At 34.7% G+C, this 21,526-nt stretch overlaps 1 non-coding gene and 1 pseudogene across 1 annotated transcript; both read left to right on the top strand.

The window, feature by feature from the left end:
* Positions 1–4,789: 4,789 nt before the first annotated feature.
* On the top strand, positions 4,790–6,182 carry LOC138395488 (annexin A7-like; annotated as a pseudogene).
* Positions 6,183–19,935: 13,753 nt separating this feature from the next.
* Positions 19,936–19,997, top strand: LOC138396167 (U7 small nuclear RNA). Its single transcript, XR_011235637.1, has one exon. It is a non-coding gene; the product is annotated as a U7 small nuclear RNA (small nuclear RNA).
* The last annotated feature ends 1,529 nt before the right edge of the window (positions 19,998–21,526 follow it).

Here is a 21,526-nt window from a genome sequence, read left to right as displayed (position 1 = left end):
TGCGTCAGACACAGTCCTGAGTACATGGACTATATACTGTCCCTCATAACAGTGCTCAGAGGTGTTATTATCCTAAATTTTTTGAGGAAGGGTGGCAAAGAACAGGTGTTGACACAGGTGTGATTTTCAACATATGCCACCTAACTTCCAAGCCCAAGCTAAACTCTGTATCATCAATCTTGTCTTTGGGAAAATCTGAATCCAATGATTCCAGTCTATTTTAAGTCAAAGTAAATATATTTGGACTGAATTATATTTCTTAATAATTGTCCATATGCTTAAAAAACTATTAAAACCCCTTGAGCTCTTGCTAGAACTGCATACAACTTTAACAACTTAATATTTTTCCAGAAAATTTGAATGTCAAGTTTGGGACAAAATAGTCTCCAGCACAAACTCCACTGTGCTTTGCAGTGTCTGCACATGTGTTTGCCCTTGCACATGTGAGAAATGAACACATGTGGCTCGGTTCGGGCTGCCAAATGTCTCTGTGAAAGGCGACATTTGCTTTAGGAGGACATTTTGGTCTCAGTGGTCTCTAGCCTTGCTGAATTTAACATATATACACAGATTAACAGTTTTCAAGAAATGTAACTTAGTTTTCTTCCCCTTAAAAAGTGATTGTTATCCTTGTTGATCATCTATCCTCAAGCATTTTTGAGTTCAAGACCTCCCTTACACTATTGATAATATACAGTAAGAGCTAACAAATGGTCATTAAAATCAGACAGATCTGGGTATGAATCTCAATCTTTCCTTTACTAACTGTGTGGTATGGGGCTTTTACCGAACTTCTCTGAACCTCAGTCTCCTCATCTGTAAAAATATAATACTTTGAGTCAGAGGATTCGGGTGAGGATGAAATAATATAATAAGTGGAAAATCCAGGGATCATGACTAACACATGCTCCATAAATATTAGCTTAACAAATAACTGCAGAGAACACAGAGCGTAAACTAGAAAGTAGATTTTGCTAAACAAATACAAATATATCAATGCAATTGTTAGAGAATAAAAATTATGAATGCTTCTTTTGCCTTTTTCTTCTAATTTTCTGTATCTTCCATAATTTCTATTAATAAATAGAATAGGATTTTGCCACAGTCATTATTAGCTAAGGAAAGACATCATCTTACTGGCAGTAACAAGAAATCTCAGCACACAGAAGTTGACATTGGTATCCATTTCTGTTCACTTTGAAGAAATCAGACATAATCTCCCGAGGTTTTTTTATTAAATTCATTTTAGAAGCCAATTTTTTTCATCCAATTAGTCCTGTGAACATATTTCCAATGATTGAGCAGCTCACAATCCCCTAAACTCATGTTTTAAGTGTAAAGATGTGGATATTTTAGTACAAAAAAGAAAGAGTCACTAAGTATAAAGAACTTAAGAGGTTAAGTTGGCATACTGAGAACACTGAACTTGGAAAAGGTGTCTCTAGCACAGTCAAAGGAAACTCTGAGGCTGTAATTTTAAACAGGCAGTCCCAAATCCTTCAGTAAAAAGTGGTCTAGGATGAAGAAGACTGTTTCATCTGGCAACACTCATTTGCAGGGCTTGTCAGTCTAGCTTGCAGCACTTGTTCTCCTTGTAATTGGTAACCCTATTTTAGGGGAATATGGCTTTTCAGCAGGAAATCCACTTGCAACACCTGCTGTAGCACCCAGTGAATACCAGCTATTCTTGGCATGAATTTCACTGTAGTATGATTAAAATAATCCTTACACAGATGGATCTTTTCTGAATGGAGGTACCTAGCATGAGATAATAAGCTGGCAAAAATGAACACAAGTACAGTTCTCAGCCAGGGGAACCCTTCAGGAAAAAAATAAGAAATGGATGCTCTGAGCTATGTTCAGGCATTCCCTCTTATAATTAGCCCAGAATAATTTATCAAGCTTAAAAATTCTCCAGTGGTGGAATAATTGATGCTGGTGTGACCGATCCTTATGTGGGTTGAGTCAGTTCTTCCCCCCAAATCCTAGAAAGCTGACAATTGAAGTTATAGATGTTTAATACTGAGGAACAAAGAGATGAGGATTAGCAACTGTACCAACGCTGGTAGTCAATCCACAAAAAGGTACATGCTAGATTTCCCTAAATAGAATGATAAACCATGAGTTACCTTCATTTTTGTTTTTTCCTTGTCCTTTCAGTTCTAAATCTGCCACTTACAAACTTTGTGAATCAGCAGAGAGCTGGGAGCCATGCATTTTTTTTTTTTTTTTTTTTTTTTTATCTCACTGGCTTATGGTTCCTAGTGGTGTTTTTCCAGGCAGCAGCCCCTGTGACAGCCATTTCTCAGTAGAGCTCTCTAGACATCTGATATCTTCCAAAATCTTCAGCTTGGTCCCAGGTCCCTTTGAGACTAAATGCTCAGTGTGACCAGCTCTGTAGGTCAGTTTACAATATTTATTATATTCTCCATTCATTGGACATCACAATGTACACACCACAGATGCAGTAGTGAGCACTACAGATGGGAACAGGAGCGGCTGCAGACAACAGGAGCATACAGTAGGGTAAGGAGAGGCACTTTCCCTGGAAGTCCTTCAAATAACCACTGTGTTCAGAGCCCGCTAGTGGCATTGAGAATTTGACCTGTGCAATAACACAGGGCCTCATGTTCTCTTCTGTGTCTTTCACAGCTGGAAGCAGATTACACTACCCTGGACTCCACTTTCCTTTCTGGTGAGCTCCCATGCCTGCTAATGATGCCAGGATGCTCAAACCTTGGAATGTTTCAGTGTAGAGTCATTCATTCTCTCTCAAGCAGGCCCAAACTCAGGTCACCAGAAAACATGCTGATTCTTCTATATATGGCACATACAGAAAAGAAATGTTGATGTATCTTTGATTTTTCTTTAGTTTCCCAAAATGGCCATGAAAAAGAAACTTGAATGATCACAGAGTGCATAAAAAATGGCCTTCCTGAAATGATGAGCACTTAGAGTGTATTTCAACCTTTTCCATGAGTCCTCCTCACTGCAACCCAAAATAAAGAATTGTGAAAGAGGGAATTTATTAATTTTTCTCTCTGTTGCTTGAGAATCTACATTTTGAGTAGAGAGAAGCAAACAAAGTGGAGAGAGAATGTTATCTAACTCCCTTTGACTTAATTCTATTTCAATTGGTTTTCTGCAGATTCTATGTCTTAAACATGGATTAGTTGGGTCAAGGTGTTGCTGTTGTCAATTATCTACATCTAAACTAAATTAACACAGAATTGTGTTGCCTTATTCTTTGTCTTCTTCTAAAAATTTTATAGTTTATAAAAGTAGTTTGCATATTCAGAAGGAGACATATAAATCCAAATGTATTATATATTAAAATAATTCACTATGGAATACTAGTATAATTTCTTTTGTTTTACACTGAAAATCATTGCTTATTATCACTCTATTTTTATTTGTTTGCAATATGTAGCTCTATTGTTTATATAGCTACATACATAGCTTGTTTTATACGAGGAAATGGGTAGATAGATCTATTGGCACATACATCAGGCTACATTCTGCAGAACATTTTTATGCATCACTTTCTAAAGTAATAATTCTAAGAAAACTATCCAGACTAAGTATGGGAGCCTACATTATGCTAACATCAAAAAGCAATAAAATAAAACTTTCCAAAGCTTTTAGCTTTGGAACTCTAAATGTGGTCAACTAAAAATGATTTCCTGTTTCCAAAAAGGTTTTTTTTCTCTCTCAACGAGAAAATCCTCTCTCTGGAAATATCAGATGTCCTCATAATTATTTGATATTACTGTCCAGAAGAATCTGGGGAGAAAAAGAGAAGAAAGAAAGTGGGAAAAGGCCAACACAGTACAGGAAACCCTTTTTGGAATTTCAAAGGCAGTAAAATATGGAATAAGTTAGCTCTGCGAAGACATTTTATATAGAAAGCCTGAAGGACTGAGTAAGGAAAAGAAATATTTGTATGAAGAACCACATAGATGTTATACGTGTAGCTTCATATTACAAAAATTAAACTAAAAAAAGAGAAAAAAGAAAGCAATTAAAACCTCCTAAAAGAGACATTTAGGAAATACTTAGGATAGATATTTGAATGAATAATTACAACAACAGCAAACTATGGAATAGCTACTCAAATATGTTCCTAAAATGAGACAGCTGTTGCTGCTTTTAATTTGTTTACACCAAAGGCAGTTAACTGTTATTTGTTAATATGTATCATCTTTTATGCAAAAGTTAACAGATGATTTTAGGGAATGAAATCTTTTATTATGTTGCCAATTTGTGTGTCTCTGATCAGGCCATTCTGAATTGCCTTTACAAAGGAGTAGGTGTGGGGGGGGAGGGGAAGAAAAAGAAAACAAAGGAGTAGGTGAGGAAACTTCCAAGACAATATTCTACATAATCATGACAATCTAATCACCTAAAATGTAACAGAGAAAATTGTGACACCTTGTTTTTGGACAATAGTTGTTTTAATTAGCACTTTAGATAACAATTGTGCTGAAAAGGAAAGATACACTAGAACTCTTGTTCTTTTCAAACTAATAATAATTATAAAAAAGAATGGCTTGTGATTTCAGGAAAAACAATAAATACAGGTAAATTTTGAAAAGACACATTAATACTTTTTGGATACTTTGTATTCCATGTAAAACTAAAATAGGAGTTGAGTTATTGAATAAAAAAGACAAGTTATGCCAAGTTATGCCAAGTTATGCCATGTGTGTCAATGAGAAGCACTTTGTGGGGTACGTGGCACATAGTGGTTGCTAAATATGGGTTTTGGGGGGCCATGACGCTGCTCCCAGGGTGAGAATGTCATACCTAGGCTATCCCCCTACAGCCTACCCATCTTTCCCTGGATATCCTCCTGCAGGTCAGGAATCATCTTTTCCTCCTCCAGGTCAGTATCCTTATCCTAGTGGCTTCCTCCAATAGGAGGAGGTGCTTACCCACAAGTGCCAAATAGCGGCTACCCAGGAGCTGGAGGCTACCCTACACCTGGAGGTTATCCAGCCCCTGGAGGCTATCCTGGTGCCCGACAGCCAGGGGGAACGCCGTCTTATCCTGGAGTTCCTCCAGGCCAAGGATTTGGAGTCCCACCAGGTGGAGCAGACTTTTCTGGCTATCCACAGCCACCTTCACAGTCTTATGGTGGTGGTCCAACACAGGTCCCACTACCTGGTGGCTTTCCTGGAGGGCAGTACCCTGGAGGACAAGCTCCTTACCCTAGGCAGCCTTCTGAGATGACTCAGGGCACTCAAGGAACAGTCAGACCAGCTGCCAGCTTCGATGCTATGAGAAATGCAGAAATTCTCCACAAAGTGATGAAGGGTTTTGGGACAGAGGAGCAAGCAATTGTGGATGTCATGGCCAACCGTTCCAATATCAGAGCCAAAAAATTAAAGCGGCTTTTAAGACCATGGATGGCAAAGATTTAATCAAAGACCTCAAGTCAGAGTTAAGTGGCAATATGGAAGAACTAATCCTTGCCCTATCCATGCCTCCCACATATTATTATGGCTGGAGTTTACGGAACGTGATGCAGGGAGCAAGAACTCAGGAACATGTATTCATTGAGATTTTGTGCACAAGAACAAATCAGGAAATCGGAGAAATCATTAGATGTTATCAATCAGAATTTGGATGAGACCTTGAAAACGAGATTAGGTCAGATACATCAGGGCATTTTAAACGTTTACTTGTGTCCATGTGCCAGGGAAACCATGACGAGAACCAGAGTGTAAACCACCAAATGGCTCAGGAAGATGCTCAGTGTCTCTTATCAAGCTGATGAGGGAAGAGTAGGGAGAGATGAATCTTGCTTTAACATGATCCTTGCCACGAGAAGCTTTCCTCAGCTGAAAGCTACCATGGAGTCTTATTCTAGGATGGCTAATTGAGATTCGTTAAGCAGTGTGGGCTGTGAGTTTTCTGGATATGTTGAAAGTGGCTTGAAGACCATCTTGCAGTGTGTCCCGAACAGCCCTGCCTTCTTTGCTGAGAGGCTCTACTATTCTATGAAAGGTGCTGGCACAGATGACGCCACCCTGGTCAGGATTGTGGTCACTCACAGTGAGATTGATCTTGTGCAGATAAAACAGATTTTTACGCAGATGTGTCAGAAGACCCTGGGCACAATGATTGCAAGTGACACAAGTGAAGATTATCAAAGGCTTCTGGCCACTGTGGGCCAGTAGGAAGGATTTTTTTTTTTTTTTACATGAATGGAGCTATTCATAGTTTATCCTTCAAAGCAGTGACTGATTGGCCTGCAGCAACATCAACCTTTACCTAACCAAAAGAGGTTTTTACTAAGGACTATGTCAGGGTAATGTGCTTGGTCTGCACATACTGTTATTGCCTTAATTCTAATTTTTTTCTCTATATACAATTAATGTAAAGCTATATCACTATGATGCAGCAATATCACAATGTTTGTTAAGCTTCATTCTCACTAATCTTATAATCAGGATGTCGAATCAAATAAAAATCAAAACAGTCCCTAATTCTGTGTAATAATATTGTACAATTTTTTAAAAAGTTGCTGAAAGCTCTGCCTTCCAAAGTCCTACTAGGTCTATTGGATAGAGTTGGTAGTATGTCAAAACTGCGTTACTTTTTAAGTTCATCTCTTTTAACCTAGAAGAATAATTTGTATCTTATTTTGCATAAATTGGTGCTCTATATTCATAAACACTTTCCACGTAGAAAATAGATTAGTATTACCTATAGCACTTTTTAAAAGAGGGTCAAATGTTTATATGCTTAAAATATAGACTAATTTTTTCCAGTTGCTTTTTAAATGAAGTATGATTGACAAATTTTGCATATATTTAAGGTATACGATATGGTGTTTTGATATAAGTATTCCTTGTGTAATGATGCATACAATGAAGCTCAAGCTAATTACCTGTCACCTGACATTGTTTTTTTTTCCTTGTGATGAAAACACTTAAAATCTACTACATTAGAAAATTACAAGTGTGCAATACATTATTGACTATAGTTACCATTCTGTATGTTAGATCTCTAGAACTTAAATACATATTATAACTGAAAAAAATTAAAAATAAATACATAAATATGGGTTTGGGAGCTTTAGCAGAATGACTTTTAACTCTGTCTGAAGACTATTCAATGCTTTGCTAACAGTTTACCCATATTTCATATATTTACTTGCTATTTTTGAACATATTTGTTTTCCCTAAGAAGAACTTCAATTTGGAAAAGAAATGTGAAAAAGAACAGTGAGGGTGCTATACATTAAAATATATTATGCAATTTTATCAATTTTTAAATTCCATAACTGATATTAGAAGGGGCATATTAGTGTAATACACTAGAAGATCTAGAAGCAAACAAGCATATACAAGAATCTACTATGTGATAGGGGTGCCATTTTTAAATGATTATGAAAGGAAAGATTATTTAGTCAATGAGCCAGCTGATTACTTGGGAAAAAAGAAGTTAGATCTCTACTTCATGCCATGAAGCAAAATAAATCCCAAATATAATAAAAATTAAGTATAAAAAATTGAAACACTGAAATACTAGAAGAAACATAGTGGCTATATAATTTTGAGGGGGGAGATACTACTTTAAATGATAGCATAAGTAATATATTTATGAAAATTAGCCATATGTTCTAAAACAAACACAAATTTGGTGAGAAGATTGGCATTGTTTTACAATTTTGCAAATCTCTTTAATGTCTGCCTTAATAGAAAACATCTGGAATCTCATATTTGCCTCAGCATTCATCTGTGGTGATATCATATGTCATGTAGCTGGAAAACTCCACTGCAAACTTGTGAAAGAATAAAAGCAAAAAAGGCAGATATGTCTTAGTACTATTATGAAAATAGTTTTGACCTTTTAGGCCTCTGGATAGGCCTCTGAGTCACATGGGGACTCTGAATCACATTTAGAGAACCACTGGTATAAGGCAATAAAATGTAACTCTTTAAGTTGATTGTATCTCTAATGGACCAGTTTCACTTGCATTGTTATGGAAAATATTCATCAGTATTACCTGTAGTTTCCCATAAGTCATCAGTTTCCTACCCCTATAAAGTTGCAAAATAGCCTAGGCAATTAAAGATGTATACTCTTATAGAGTTGAATAATCCCCCAAAAGCTCTGAAATCACCCTCCACTCCACTGAAAGGACACCCTATAATCTCTTCTGCTAATTTCTCAGTCTGTCCTCCCCCCGCCACCACCACTTTGTGTCACCAGCCTTCACTACATTAAACTTGCTGGTCTGCAAAGATCATGTGAGGTGGGTAAATTCTCGATGGTAATGCAACGAAAAGGAAGGTAATTGAAACTCCTTCCAATGTAGTTAATGTAGTTAGTACTTCTTTATATTTCCACACTTAGGTCCTCATGAAATACCCTCATTCACAATCTCCCTTTTTCTTTATGTTCACATTTTCCAAAAGAAGTCCTTTTTCATGTTGCTTATTTCAGTCCTTTACCCTTTATTTTAGGGAAATATTATCGCTTTCCTTAACAGGTAGAAATTTTTCTTTTTGGTCTATTCTATGTCTACCAACTCAAATGGCACCTCTTACTTAGGTCAAATGTTTATGATGATCTTTTGTTCAGAAAGTTGGGATGCATTCTAATTACATGATTATAAGTAAATATGATTGTTTCGATTGAGGTTCAGTATGTACTCCAGAGGAAAACTTCCTTCTTTTCATACCTGGTCATCTAGTACAGAATCCTCATCAACGTGGGCACTAAAATTCTAAAACCAAATCTCATATTCAAAGCACATGCATGCATACATACGTCTGTGTGTGTGCATGTGCATGAGCACATGTAAAATGAAAGGCTATTTTCTTCTAGCTTTGCTTTGGCCTATCCTTTTCACAACAATAGACGCCACCATTATTATTCTTTTTCCTTTCATATCCCACTGAGTGTAGTGTCATTACAAAAGACATTATAATAAGTACAAATGGCTTAGCCTTAGTTTTCCCTTCCTGAGAAGTAGTATTTCCAAATGATCTCCCCTTTTAAAGGTATGTTTGGAAAGGGTGGGTAGAGGTGAAGAGAGCTTCATATATATGCATATACACATACACAAACACTTACACCTGCAAGGTGGACATGGGTAAGAATGAGCGGCCCAGACATTTGAAAATTTTCCCGCATTACATGCCTTATTTTGTATTTTTTATTGATGTATGGGGAACAAGTCAGTAAGTATTCTTATTATCAAAAATCCTAAAAATTTTTAATCCTAAACCTGACATTGGCATTATAAATGACTTCTTCTTCCATATTTTCAGTGTAAAACTAGAGTGATGAAGAGGCGCAAGTGTGATTCTAGCGTTAGAAAATGAACTAACTTTGACCACATGGAGCAGGCTTTAGTGAGCTGTACCATAAATCCCTCATCTTCTCCCCTTTCTTCTTCTTTCCGCCTTATTCTCTTCCTCCTTCTCCTCACAATGTGGACATGAATAAGACTGAGCAGCCCAGACATTTGCAAATTAAACGTCTCCTTTTCTCCCTTCTCTCCTTTCTCCTCTCCCTTTTCTTCCTCGTCCTCCTTCTTCTTTTTGATGGATGGAAGCAGAAATGGCAGCAATAGGAAGCTTTTAGTCTAAATAAAGATTGAAAACTCTAACCCATGGATTAAATCTGGCCCTCCACTTCTTTTTGTACATCCATGAGTTCAGAATATTTTTAACATTTTTAAATGGTTGAAATTAATTCAAAAGAATAGTATTTGGTGACACATGAAATATATATAAAATTCAAATTTTAGTATCTTTAGATAAAATACTATTGACACAGAGCCATACTCCTTTGTTTATGTATTATATCGCAATTCTTTTGTGCTATACTGAAAAACGTAAATAGTTACAACAGAGACCATATGTGACACTCTCTCTCTCACCACTTCACACTCCTGCTCAATATACTGCAAATCACAGTGATGTAATTATAACTCAACAGCATTTCAAATGTCATGCATATTGCTATACCACAGCAGGACTTTTATAAATTACCAGTGTATACCTATCATGTCAAAACAAGAAAAGAAGATAAAATTAGACTTTGAAAGTTATACTTGTAAAGCATAACGGAGTGTGAGTTATTTTATTATTCAATTACAATAAATTATATTTATTATGCAATGATACTATAGCTGTACTAAAAGAATACATTATACATCAACAGTACCAAATTGAGCATGCACTACAGTATTCTCAACTCATAAAAAAAGCACCAATCAGAAAAATTTGAAAGTTTAATGTAGACTATTTTGTCACAGCAGAATTTCTTCACACACACACACACACACACACACACACATACAAATCACGCTACAACCATAGTAAGTATCCAAATTGCTCATTTATTAGCCAAACAAGAAACTTCATTTAAAAATGATGAATTAATTAAATAATATTTGACTGTAGCGTAGAAAAAAAATGCCCAGAGAAAATAAACCTGCTTAAGACTATAAATCTTTTAATAAGAATAACAGTTCAAAAGTTGAAGACATTGGGAGCAATGTCCACAGTCAATTAAAAAAATAAAGGAAATTACTTTTAGTGGGTTTTTTTGACTCTGGATAAATTAATAGATGTTACAAATACTGCTGAGTTGTTATTTATTTGAGGGATTAATAGCAAGCTTGATATGACTAAAGAATTAAAGTATATGAACAATCTCTGTGGGATAATTACAAAAGAGAATATTGTCCAAAAAAGTTGAGAAAGCACTAATTCAGTACAATCTGAAGTGGTATCTGCTAAGATGTGTTACAACTAATTGTGGGGAAAAAATATATGCAGAGCAGAAAATGGCTTAATTGGACAAATTTATGAAGTTTTCAAAATTGTCTTGAACCAAAAGAATTGCCCTCAGTCAGTATAATTGAATACTAAATAGCTTTGTGAATTTGCTTTTGCTGTAGACTTGATCATTTAATTAATTCAATCTAAAATTATAAGGCAATACAGAGTTTATTTGTGAAATATACTGCAGTAAAGTCATTTTGGCAACTGTTTTCTTGAATGACAATTTTGAATCACATGCTGGCAAAAGTTAAAATAAGAGTCAAGATTTCTATCCCTATATGAACATTTAATGAGTATATTTTCTGAGCTCATACTACAGTTCCAGCAGCACTATTCATACCTTGATGCAAGTGGAAAGGAAATTTCATATTTCCAAATCCATTTAACTTCACAATTGAGAAGCTTTCACATAACCTTCAATTGGAAGTTATTAATCTGAAACGTAATGACATGCTAAAAGTCAAATATCAAAAGAAGAATCTAACAGAATGTTGTTACTATATTTCAAGTTTTAAATATGATTAAAACCATATGCTGGTGAGTTGATAATAGTATTTGGCAGTATTATCTGTGTGAAAAGACATTTTGGAAGACAATATACATAAAATTTAATTACAGATAGCATTAACAGATGAATATTTGTAATTGGTTATGGTAATAGAAATCACTGACTTTGAATTTCAAATAAGCAAAGTGTTACCCCCAGCCTCCAAAAAGGAGAAGTCCATTCTCATTAGCATACTTGTATTACAAATTACTATTTTGCAGTACTCAAAATAATTTGAATACTGTAATATTCAATTACAATAATTATTATTTTTTAATTTTATCAATTAAAAATTGTGTGGAAATTTGATTTGTTTTCTAGCTACATATTTATCTACATAATTTCCATGATTTTGCCTCTTGGACCAAAAAGCTTAAAATATTCATTATCTAGACCTTTACAGAAAAAGTTTGCTGACCCTTGATCTAAATGAAACAAACTTGAATTCTGGTTCTGCTGGTAGAATGGGAACTGATGGCAGGAAATTCATGGCAGGAAAAAGGTGCTGGAGACCAGAAACCAGTGAAGTTGAGATGCAAGCTGTCTTGAGGCCTGCAGGAAAAGAGATTGACTGCAAGGATCATATCTGAGATGTTCTTCTCAAAAGAGAGCAGAGGCCACCATGAGGATTGGTTCTCCTATAGTCAGAATTTGCCAGGAATTTTTAAAGATTCTTTGGACAAAAGACCTTAGAAAAGAATGAATCACAGTGAAATTCTTTCAACTGCACAAATAAAGAAACGGAACACTATTATATTCCCAAAGTTGCTAAAACCAAACACTGATTATGCATACATGGAAAAATTCTGAACGGTGCGCCCAACATGTTAATATCAGTTACTTCCAGGTCATAGGTCATAGGTCCTTTCATTTATTTTTTTTTTCATTTCTCTAATCTTTTCCCCCTGATTTTTCAGCAATGAATATTTTTGTTATTTTACTCTTTTACTTTTCTCCCATCTTATTTTCCCATGATGTTTGGACAGTGACTATATTTTATTTATTTAAAAATTCATACCTTTCAAAATTACTCCATTTTAAAAGTTATTTCTTATTAAATAATGTTCCAAAATGATTGTGGTAGAGGACACATATTTACTATTTATTTTCATATTATTAATACTTTAAAAGGACTGCAGTTGAGAAGAAAGGATCACTAGGTTAGCTATCTTATTTTCTCTTCAAACATTTTCTTCCTTTTGATTTCTTCAAGGAAATAAAATTTTAAAAAATTAAAGGAATGCCCACTTAGAAACTAGGAAATAATGTTCTTAGGTAACTGAGTACACCCATATCATTAACAAACAAAGAAGGCACCATTGTTGCTAAAAGAAACATGAGATTGTTTTGTCTTAAAAATTAAGATATAATTTAAGATAGGCTTAAGAAGGAGAATTAACAGTCTTTCTGTCATGTCCTAAAAGATAATTTTTTATGGAATGCAAAATTACATTTGTGTTCATCTGTAAAAATTGTCTTATATATAAAAAATGGAATCCATTTGTATTATCCCACCTTGTTCATAGCCCTGGTAGTTATGACCCCTGATAATTCCTCTTAAATTATGATTTCATGATGTGCCAAATGCCATTCACATTTAACACAAGCATATGTTATACAACTATGAGCCTAAGAACATCAGGTTCCGAGAGAAACGTCATCCTAGACATCTAACAGTGGGGCCAGGGTAATCAGGCCTCAGGATATTAAGACACTATCATTTTTCCTTCCATTGACTTTGTTTGTTTCCATAGTTATATATTTGTAGGGAAACTGTATGTTTGCTCTAAACAGATGTTTGAGTTTGTTTACCCTGTTAACATATAGAGCATTTAGAAATTTTGGATAATTTCAGTGTTAGGAGATGACATTGGCCAATGTGGGTATCATTAAAGCACATTGTAGATGTCTAATAAATTGTATGTAAGTTTACTTTTTCTGAAACTAAGGTCAACTCTTTATATCTTATTAGCTTCCAATGTTTTCAGAAAAAAATAAAGACGGTTTAGAGAAATCAGAGCAAGGACTATTAAAATAGCTTTTCACTTCATTTCCCAACATCTTATAAAACAGAACTAGGCTTTGTACACACCAGTGTTCAAAGATTATGCCTTGTCTGAAAATAACCAAGCCAAGAAAATAATCACTTTCCACATAGTATTTTGCTTGCAAATTCATAATCAGAAAGGTGATACTTATCATTCCTAACTTCTTCAAAGAAATGAGGGATGAAGGAAGACTTTTATAATAATCTCTTTAGAATAGTTTCTCATGCGAAGGAAGTGCAGAATCGCCAGTGTTTTCTTTTTTGCCAGCATACCTCTGGGGGTTACACTGGGATTAAGTCTACTCTAATCACCAGTTGTTAGCTGACAAAGGTGGGCTTTGAACTGGTGAGTTCAAACATAGAGTTCGCTCACGTATAAAAAAGGAACAAAAAAGTCCAAGTCAAAGCTAGTCTCGATCACTTTCTGGCAATCAATCACATGTCTTCCATGGAAAGCTGTTTAATACACAAAGTATTTGCTTTGCTATACTTTATAGAGATACAATATATACACTAAAAATAGCCCCATGCCCATTATTTTCTTGGTTTCGTAACTTTAAACATTAGCTCACATTTTGAAAAGTACAATTTCTTTATCATATTTTATTTTTTCCTTTCTGTTATAAGAGTAATATAATAAAATCACATAAATAGACTTTCCTGAAGATAAGAAATACATACCAAATTCCATTTGCTTACTAAATATTTTGCTATGCTTCATAAAATATCTACAGACATTTAGCTTATCCAATTACTACTTCTTTTAAGGACAGCTTTTGGAATATGGAGTTTTGTCATTCATTTATCCTAAATAGTAAAAAGAAGGCTGTGTACCTTAAGTAGGATAAGCTCCTAATATAAAAATCATCATCCTCAAAGAACTTTTAAGTGAAACTGCCAGAGCGGAAACAGCCTCTCCAAGCAGCATGAAAGACAAGGTTACAAAAGAAGTGAACGGGGAGGAGAGAGGATAGCAGGCCTGGGACAGAGAGACTCCTTTATTAGGGTACATTGTGTTCAGTAGAGTCTGGAAGGAGAGGAGTACAAAGCTGATAATCTGACTCTTTGATAGTGGACATTTGCTTCAAAAAATCTGGTTTTTATTAAAACCAGAGTTGGTAAAGGCTTCTCCTTTACCTTAACTTATATCCATTCAGTTTCTAAATCCTGGTGGTTCTACCTTAAAAATTTCTCTTGGGCACATTGAATAAATATAGAAATCTATTAATTAATAAATAAAGGAATGAACAAATGAATGAGACACAACAGTGAGAGATCCTTGGACTTATTATTTCTCAGGTGATAGTGAGATGCCCCTTCCTGATTTCTGGGTGATCTGTCCAGTCTCAGCAGTACACCAGTGAATGGGTGAGCACAACAGTCAAGATGCAGCTCTAGGAAAAGAAAAGTGCTTTGAGTCAGACTTGTTTCAAGGCCCTTCATATTAAAGAACAGTTAGGTATCCAGGAAAACTAGGACAGAAGGGAATGTTAAAACTCACAAGTTAATTAGTAGACAGGGCTTATCCCAGGCACACAAAACATCATGTCTTGGTGACATGACTTCATTTCAAGTGCCACCCAATCGTGTGCGGAGCTTCCTGGTCTACTTTCTAACTTGCCATAATCTTCCTGGTTGGCTTGTATGTAGTCACTAAGGAAGGTGGAGAAAGAAAAGGCAGGGGACACAAGGCAGAAGCCAACAAAGTAAATCCAACATCAGCCACTCTTCCCACTTTTACACTGTCATGGGCTTTGTTTACCACTATGCCTTTTTCATTATTGTATTAATATTTTATAATTTGTTAAGCTACTATGGGACTTATGTTGGCATAGAAAAGTCGTTTTCTCTTCCTTTTGACACATAAATAATTTGTTAATCATTTGATCACATCAAAACTGCCAAGTGCCTAGGTGTGGAGACATGTGATGAACTGGGTTGTAGATAAAAATTACATAGTGTAATTAATGATAAATTGATGGGTAAATGATTGAAGCTCTCCCAGAATTTAACTGGCAGGTTTGATCAGATGAGTGAATTGTGTGTCAAATGTTTATCATTATTGTAAGTATTTCAATGACAACTATTTTTTTATTCAATTCCTTTTTGTCCCTGTAATGGACTATAGGTCAATTATTTGTGTTAACTAATTCATTGCCTTGATTTTTTTCATTAAATTAATCAAAAATTTCAGCTTAGTTGAAGAGATTTAGTGCTTTATATTTAGTACCATGCGGTAGTTATCTTTGTCTTTCAGGCTATCAACTTTTTTCCCAGACTTGACTGAAATAAAAATATTTTAAATGCTGTACTTTTGACTCTTCTCTACAAATACTTTAGATTTGTATTTTTTTTAGCCATTTCTATGAAATGCAAGTTTAGCAGAATTTTTTAAGCTCTTTGGCCAGCTGGTACTAGAATCAAAGATGTCAAAATACTATCATTTTTTAAAGCCCTGAAATACTTTCTACTCAGCTGAAAATAAGAAGAAATAGAGAATTTTATGAAACCTTCACAGTACTTTTCCTATGAGCTTGAAACTCAAGGGGCTTGGATAACTCAGATATATGCCCAAATGTGTGGGTGCTTGTCATATTTAAGCCCTTTTTAAAGTTTTTCTTTTTAGCCTTTGTAGTATTAATTAAGAAAACTGTTCAACATCTGGGCAAGGCCTGAATATCTTTCATATTTCTATCAGCTGGAAATAAGAAAAAGAAATACATTCCATATGAAACACATTTTTCTGAAAGACAAGTATGCAGAAAGATTTTCTCTAATAGTATCTACTTTATAAGAGACAAGTAAAGCAAGTTTTTGGGGGGCATTGTGGGGAGACACCTAGATGACAAGCATGATAATGTTCTTTCTAGTTTATTTCAGGATACTTTCCCTTACTAAAACAATGTTTACCTTGATTTGGGGTTTCTCATCTTGTCCTCTTCCTGGCTTGGCTTTAACTTTTAAACTAAAAATAAATATAAATGAATGCAGAGAACAAATTTTACTAGCAAATGTCTCACAAGAAATAACTATAGTTTCATAAAGTTTTATCTTTTTTGATTTGTTGGAATTTGGGATGTAATAAAAACATAAGGCAAGGCTTCACATCATGTCCCGTGATCTAAATACAGTACTTTTCTACTTATCTTCATTAATAGAACTTACACGTTTTTAAACTTTAGCACACTAAGATTTAAAAAATCTTAACGGTGTCAGAGTTTTGCAGAGAGGCAGAGACTGTACACAGGAAACTCAGTATGACTTCTAATGTCACCAAATTAGATAATATGTGACAGAATGTACAATTTTTCAACAAATACCATTGGAACAAATACCAGATTTGACGATAATCATATTGAAATCTGAAATACTTATTTCATATCAGATAGAAGATTGTACATAAAATTTTGATTTTAACAAATCTGCAACATTTTAGTTTCAAGTGCATTTTATAAGCTAAGATTTAAACATACTTTGGGTACTTCGTATCAAGTTTTGGAAAATGATATAGTAAGTTTTAATTTTTCTAAGTAAACTTGTACTCTGCAAACACTAACTGAACTACCAAGAATATGCTGTTTCCTTGAAACGTGTTACCTTTAAAAAAATGATAATTTACTCCTCACAGTGGGAGGAAAATAATCTTATATCACTTTATGTGGGTAATATTAAGACAATAATATTAGAAATCTTAGCATGCCAAACTAATGTTCAGTAATTTCCTGAAAGGCCTGTGAATAAACTACTTTACAAAAATGTATGCAAATAGAGGAATTTTAAAATTGAAAAAAAATATTGCTTGTATGTTAGGGAGAAGTTAAATGGTCTATAAAATTTGTTAAGTCTTTTGAAATTTACAATTTCTTGGCTATCAAACAATATGCCATTTGAAGCCATTCTTCCAACTGAATCACTAACTCAGGGTGGAGCATGGTGTTTAAATGCCAACAAAGACATAGCCCTCTGACTATGATCCTTATTTTCACCATATAGTCTCATGTTTTGGATATTCTCATTCTTACAAAATGCAAGTCATGCTTATTTATCACAATCTGAAAGCTCCTAATATATAAATACTGTGTCTAATTCATCCTTGTTTCTTTCCAAGGATCTCCATGCAGCAGGGGATTGTCCGATGTTTGTTGAATTGAATTCATCTAAGGTAGGCTTTCTTCTCTCCTTGTAATTTCACATTGTGACTTCTCTGCTTTTTTTGTTGTGTTTCTGATTTTGCACTACCTTTACTACAATTGCCTATTTGACTCAGACTAAAACAAACAGTAACATTTTGGAAAGCTTCAGCAAGGGGTAGGAAGCAGAGGGGATGTGCTATCAGGGATTTTTCTGTCTCCTGGGGGATGTGGTGCAGTAAAAAAGAATACAGGTTTAGAAGTCAGATGGGCTTGTTTTTAAACTTCTGCCATTTCCTAGGAGAAGACAATTTTTCACTGAGCTTTGGTTTGTCATCTGTAAAATGGGAAGAACAAGCTTCCCCTGAGGAATGTTGGAAAGACAAAATAAAAATGTTACATGTAAAGCATCCAGGATAACACCAAACACACAAATGGTAGCTATTAAAATTTGAACTAGAAATATTACAGTGTTGCAAAATAAGAGATTTCTTTTTAGGTCACATTCCTAGCTTAGAAATGACTCATCCTGTCAAAAGAGGTTTCAAATTGCCCCCTTTCCACTTCAGTGATATGTGGAAAAGGCTGATCCCATCCAGACAATTCAACTGCCATGGAGAAGACAGCTGAGTGCACCCAGCTGAGTACACACAGCAACTCTCCGCCACTTCCAGAGTTGGCAAGTCTGCATTTCTGATAAACATAATCAGAAGCAAGTAGCATCCATTAGAAATCAATCAATAAAATCCTGAAAAATTCATGTGATAAAAGACAAAAAGAGACACATTGGCTTGTAAAAATAATACAACCATAAAATCAAATGATGCATACCAATATGTAGTCAAAATTTTTAAAAATGTGTAGTCAAAAATTTAGGTCAAGCACAAATTAAAGAAATCTCAAAATATACTTACATGTGAAAAACACCCCTCTTAATTTTTCCCAATCTTAAACATGAACTGTTGTTAATGATTTGCTTCCAAAGAATAGAATATAGAGAGGGTGGAAGAGGAAGGGAGGAGGGGTAAGAAACTTTACAGTGGAGAAAACTGACCAAGACCGCGCCTGGGTGATGAAGGTTAACATCACCAATAAGAAGTCGTGTCTCCTAAGAGACATGAGAAAAACATCAGACAAACTCAAACTGAGGAACACTCTACAAAATACCTGATCAATATTAAACTGATGAAACTTAAAAATGTCAAGATCATAAACAACAAGGGAAGACTGAGAGACTGTCACAGATAAGAGATTAAGGGGATACAACAACTAAATGTAGTATGGTATCCTGGAAGGGATCCTGGAATAGAAAAAAGAAATTAATAATAATTAAAAAAAAAACCACAACAACAAACAAACAAGCAAACAAAAAAACTTGTGAAATACATATCAACAAAATACATATCAACATAATGACTACATTAATTTACATTCCCACCATTCCCATTCCCACCACAGTATACAACAGTTTCCTTTTCTTCACATCGATACCAACACTTGTTATCTTTTTTTTATTTTTTTATTTTTTATCCTGGACTTGTTATCTTTTTGATAATAGCCATTTTAACAGGTGTAAGGTGATCTCATTGTGCTTTTAATTTGCACTTCTCTGATGATTAGTGACGTTGAGTATTTTTTTTCATATTCCCATTGACCACTCTTATGTCTTCTTTAGGGAAATCTATTCAGCTCCTTTATCATTTTTAATTGGCTTATTTATTCTCTTGCTATTGAGTAGCGTGAGTTCCTTATATTAACTCCTTATCAGATGTATGGCAAATATTTTCTCCCATTCCATACATTTCCAACAACATTTAACATATGTCCTACATTTAATAAAATGTAGAGGTTTGTCCTAATGGAGGACATTATATTAAATGAAATAAGCCAGACAAATATCATATAATCTCATTTATATACAGAATCTTAAAAAGTCTAACTCATGGAAGCAGAGAGTAGAGTGGTGGCTACCAGGGGATGGTGTAGGGGGAGGCAGGGAGATTGGAACGATGTTGGTCAAAAGATACAAAATTTTAGTTAGACAAGAGGAGTAAATTCAAGAGATCTATTGCACGACATGGAGATTAGAGTTAATAACAATGTATTGTATACTTGAAAGTTGCTAAAAGAGTAGTTTTTAAGTCCTCTTGCCACAAATGATAAGCATGTGAGGTAATGCATATGTTAATTAGCTCGATGTAGCCATTTTACAATGTATACATAATTTCAAAATATGTACACCATAAATATGTGTGTACATCATTTTTGTCAACTAAAATAATTAGACTATATTATGAGACTGTTAAGAATAATAAGATTATACATAATGTTTTTAATATTCAAAAGAAACTGAAAGAATGTAAATGTACCAACCATGTAGTTAACTCAAAAACTCAGGGGAAGCATTATACCTCTTTTAGAATTTGTCTAGCAGATTTTCTGGTTCTTGCTGGAAGACCCCCTCACACACACATGTAAAAAAAAGAAAAAATGTAAAAAAAAAAATGTTAAAATGTCAGGGAAAAATACAAGAAAATAAACTCTAGGAAAGAACTCTAGAGATATTAAAGTAAAAATTCAGCATTTGAAAGTCAGAAGTTAGTAGAATCAATAAACTTGAGCTCTGAATCTTTAAGGAAAAACTATAAACTTTATAAACTAATCAAAAAACAAGGTAGAAAACACAAAGTTAGAAATGGAAGAGCGACATAAGATGATCAGTTACCCTGAGGCTCTTTATAGATGCAAATATCTCAATAACATGAAAGATTTTCTACACAATATGTTATTTAAGTTCATTCAACAATAACTGTTGTTTACAAATATTTTTACATTATTCAACAATAATGTAAAGCATTAACTATCCATAGTATAACTTAAAAAATTATAAATGTGACCAGATAGAGCATTAGTAGATTTCTTCTATGTTACTCAACCTTTCCTTCTGGGCTATACCTAAGTCTGAAGTTCCAGGACCAAGTATCTGATATGAAAGTCACTGGGCTGGACCTTGCTGTGGTCATGGATTAAAGAGGATCTGGATCCCAGGTATCTGGCACAGGTGGGTTCAAGTCCATTGAGAACAAGAACTGGGTCCAAATAAAAGGGTATTTAATTTATGAAGGGCAAAATGGAGGTAGGGGTTTTCTTGGCAGAGCCTCGATGCAAGTTTGTGAGTCTTCAGTGTTACAGAAGCCATGTGTGTGGACAAGATGGCCTGCAGTTACAGAATAAATAGAATGCTCATGACCAAAGCTATGCTTCCAGCTGCTCTAGCTCCCTCCCTAACAAAAACTAACAAAATTAAATGGTAAAGATAAGCTGAGTCATTTGCATTTAAAATGAATATGATAGACCAAGATTTGATATTTTTAATACATAAAATTCTCTTACAAATAAAATTAAAATTATTAACATTTCAGAAAAAAATTGTCATAAGAATTTGTTGTAGACTGACTATGTCCCCCTAAAATTCATATGTTGGAATCCTGACCCCCAGTGTGGTAGTGTTAGGAGGTGAGAACTTTGGGAGATGATTAGGTCTTGAGGGTGGAGACCTCAAGAATGAGATTAGTGACCTTATAAAAAGGACCCAGAGAGCTCGCTCTTGCTTTTATCCCACCGTGTAAAGATACAATGAGAAGTTGACAGTCTGCAGCCAGGAAGAGGGCCCCGATCCAGCCATGCTGGTGTCCTGATCTTATACTTTCAGCTTGTAGAACTATAAAAAAAATGTATTTCTGTTGTTCATAAGCCACCCAGTCTATGGACTTTGTGGGAGGCGAACGTGATAACCACTACACTATGGAAACTATGGTACTTTGTTAGAGCAGCCCAAACTCACTAAGACAGAAATATGTATGTGGGCGTGTGTGTGTGAATCCCAGAAAATGAAACATAAATGTCCCATAAGAAGCTATAATGACCTGCAAATAATAAAAATGAATTAACTTTTTTTAAACAATCAAAGTTGAAAAGACTCCTTTGAAAT

Source organism: Eulemur rufifrons, chromosome 15, assembly GCF_041146395.1.
Source record: "Eulemur rufifrons isolate Redbay chromosome 15, OSU_ERuf_1, whole genome shotgun sequence".
NCBI classification, from domain to species: domain Eukaryota; kingdom Metazoa; phylum Chordata; class Mammalia; order Primates; family Lemuridae; genus Eulemur; species Eulemur rufifrons.
Note: the sequence above shows the minus strand (reverse complement) of the source record. Positions and strands in the feature narration are given on the sequence as shown.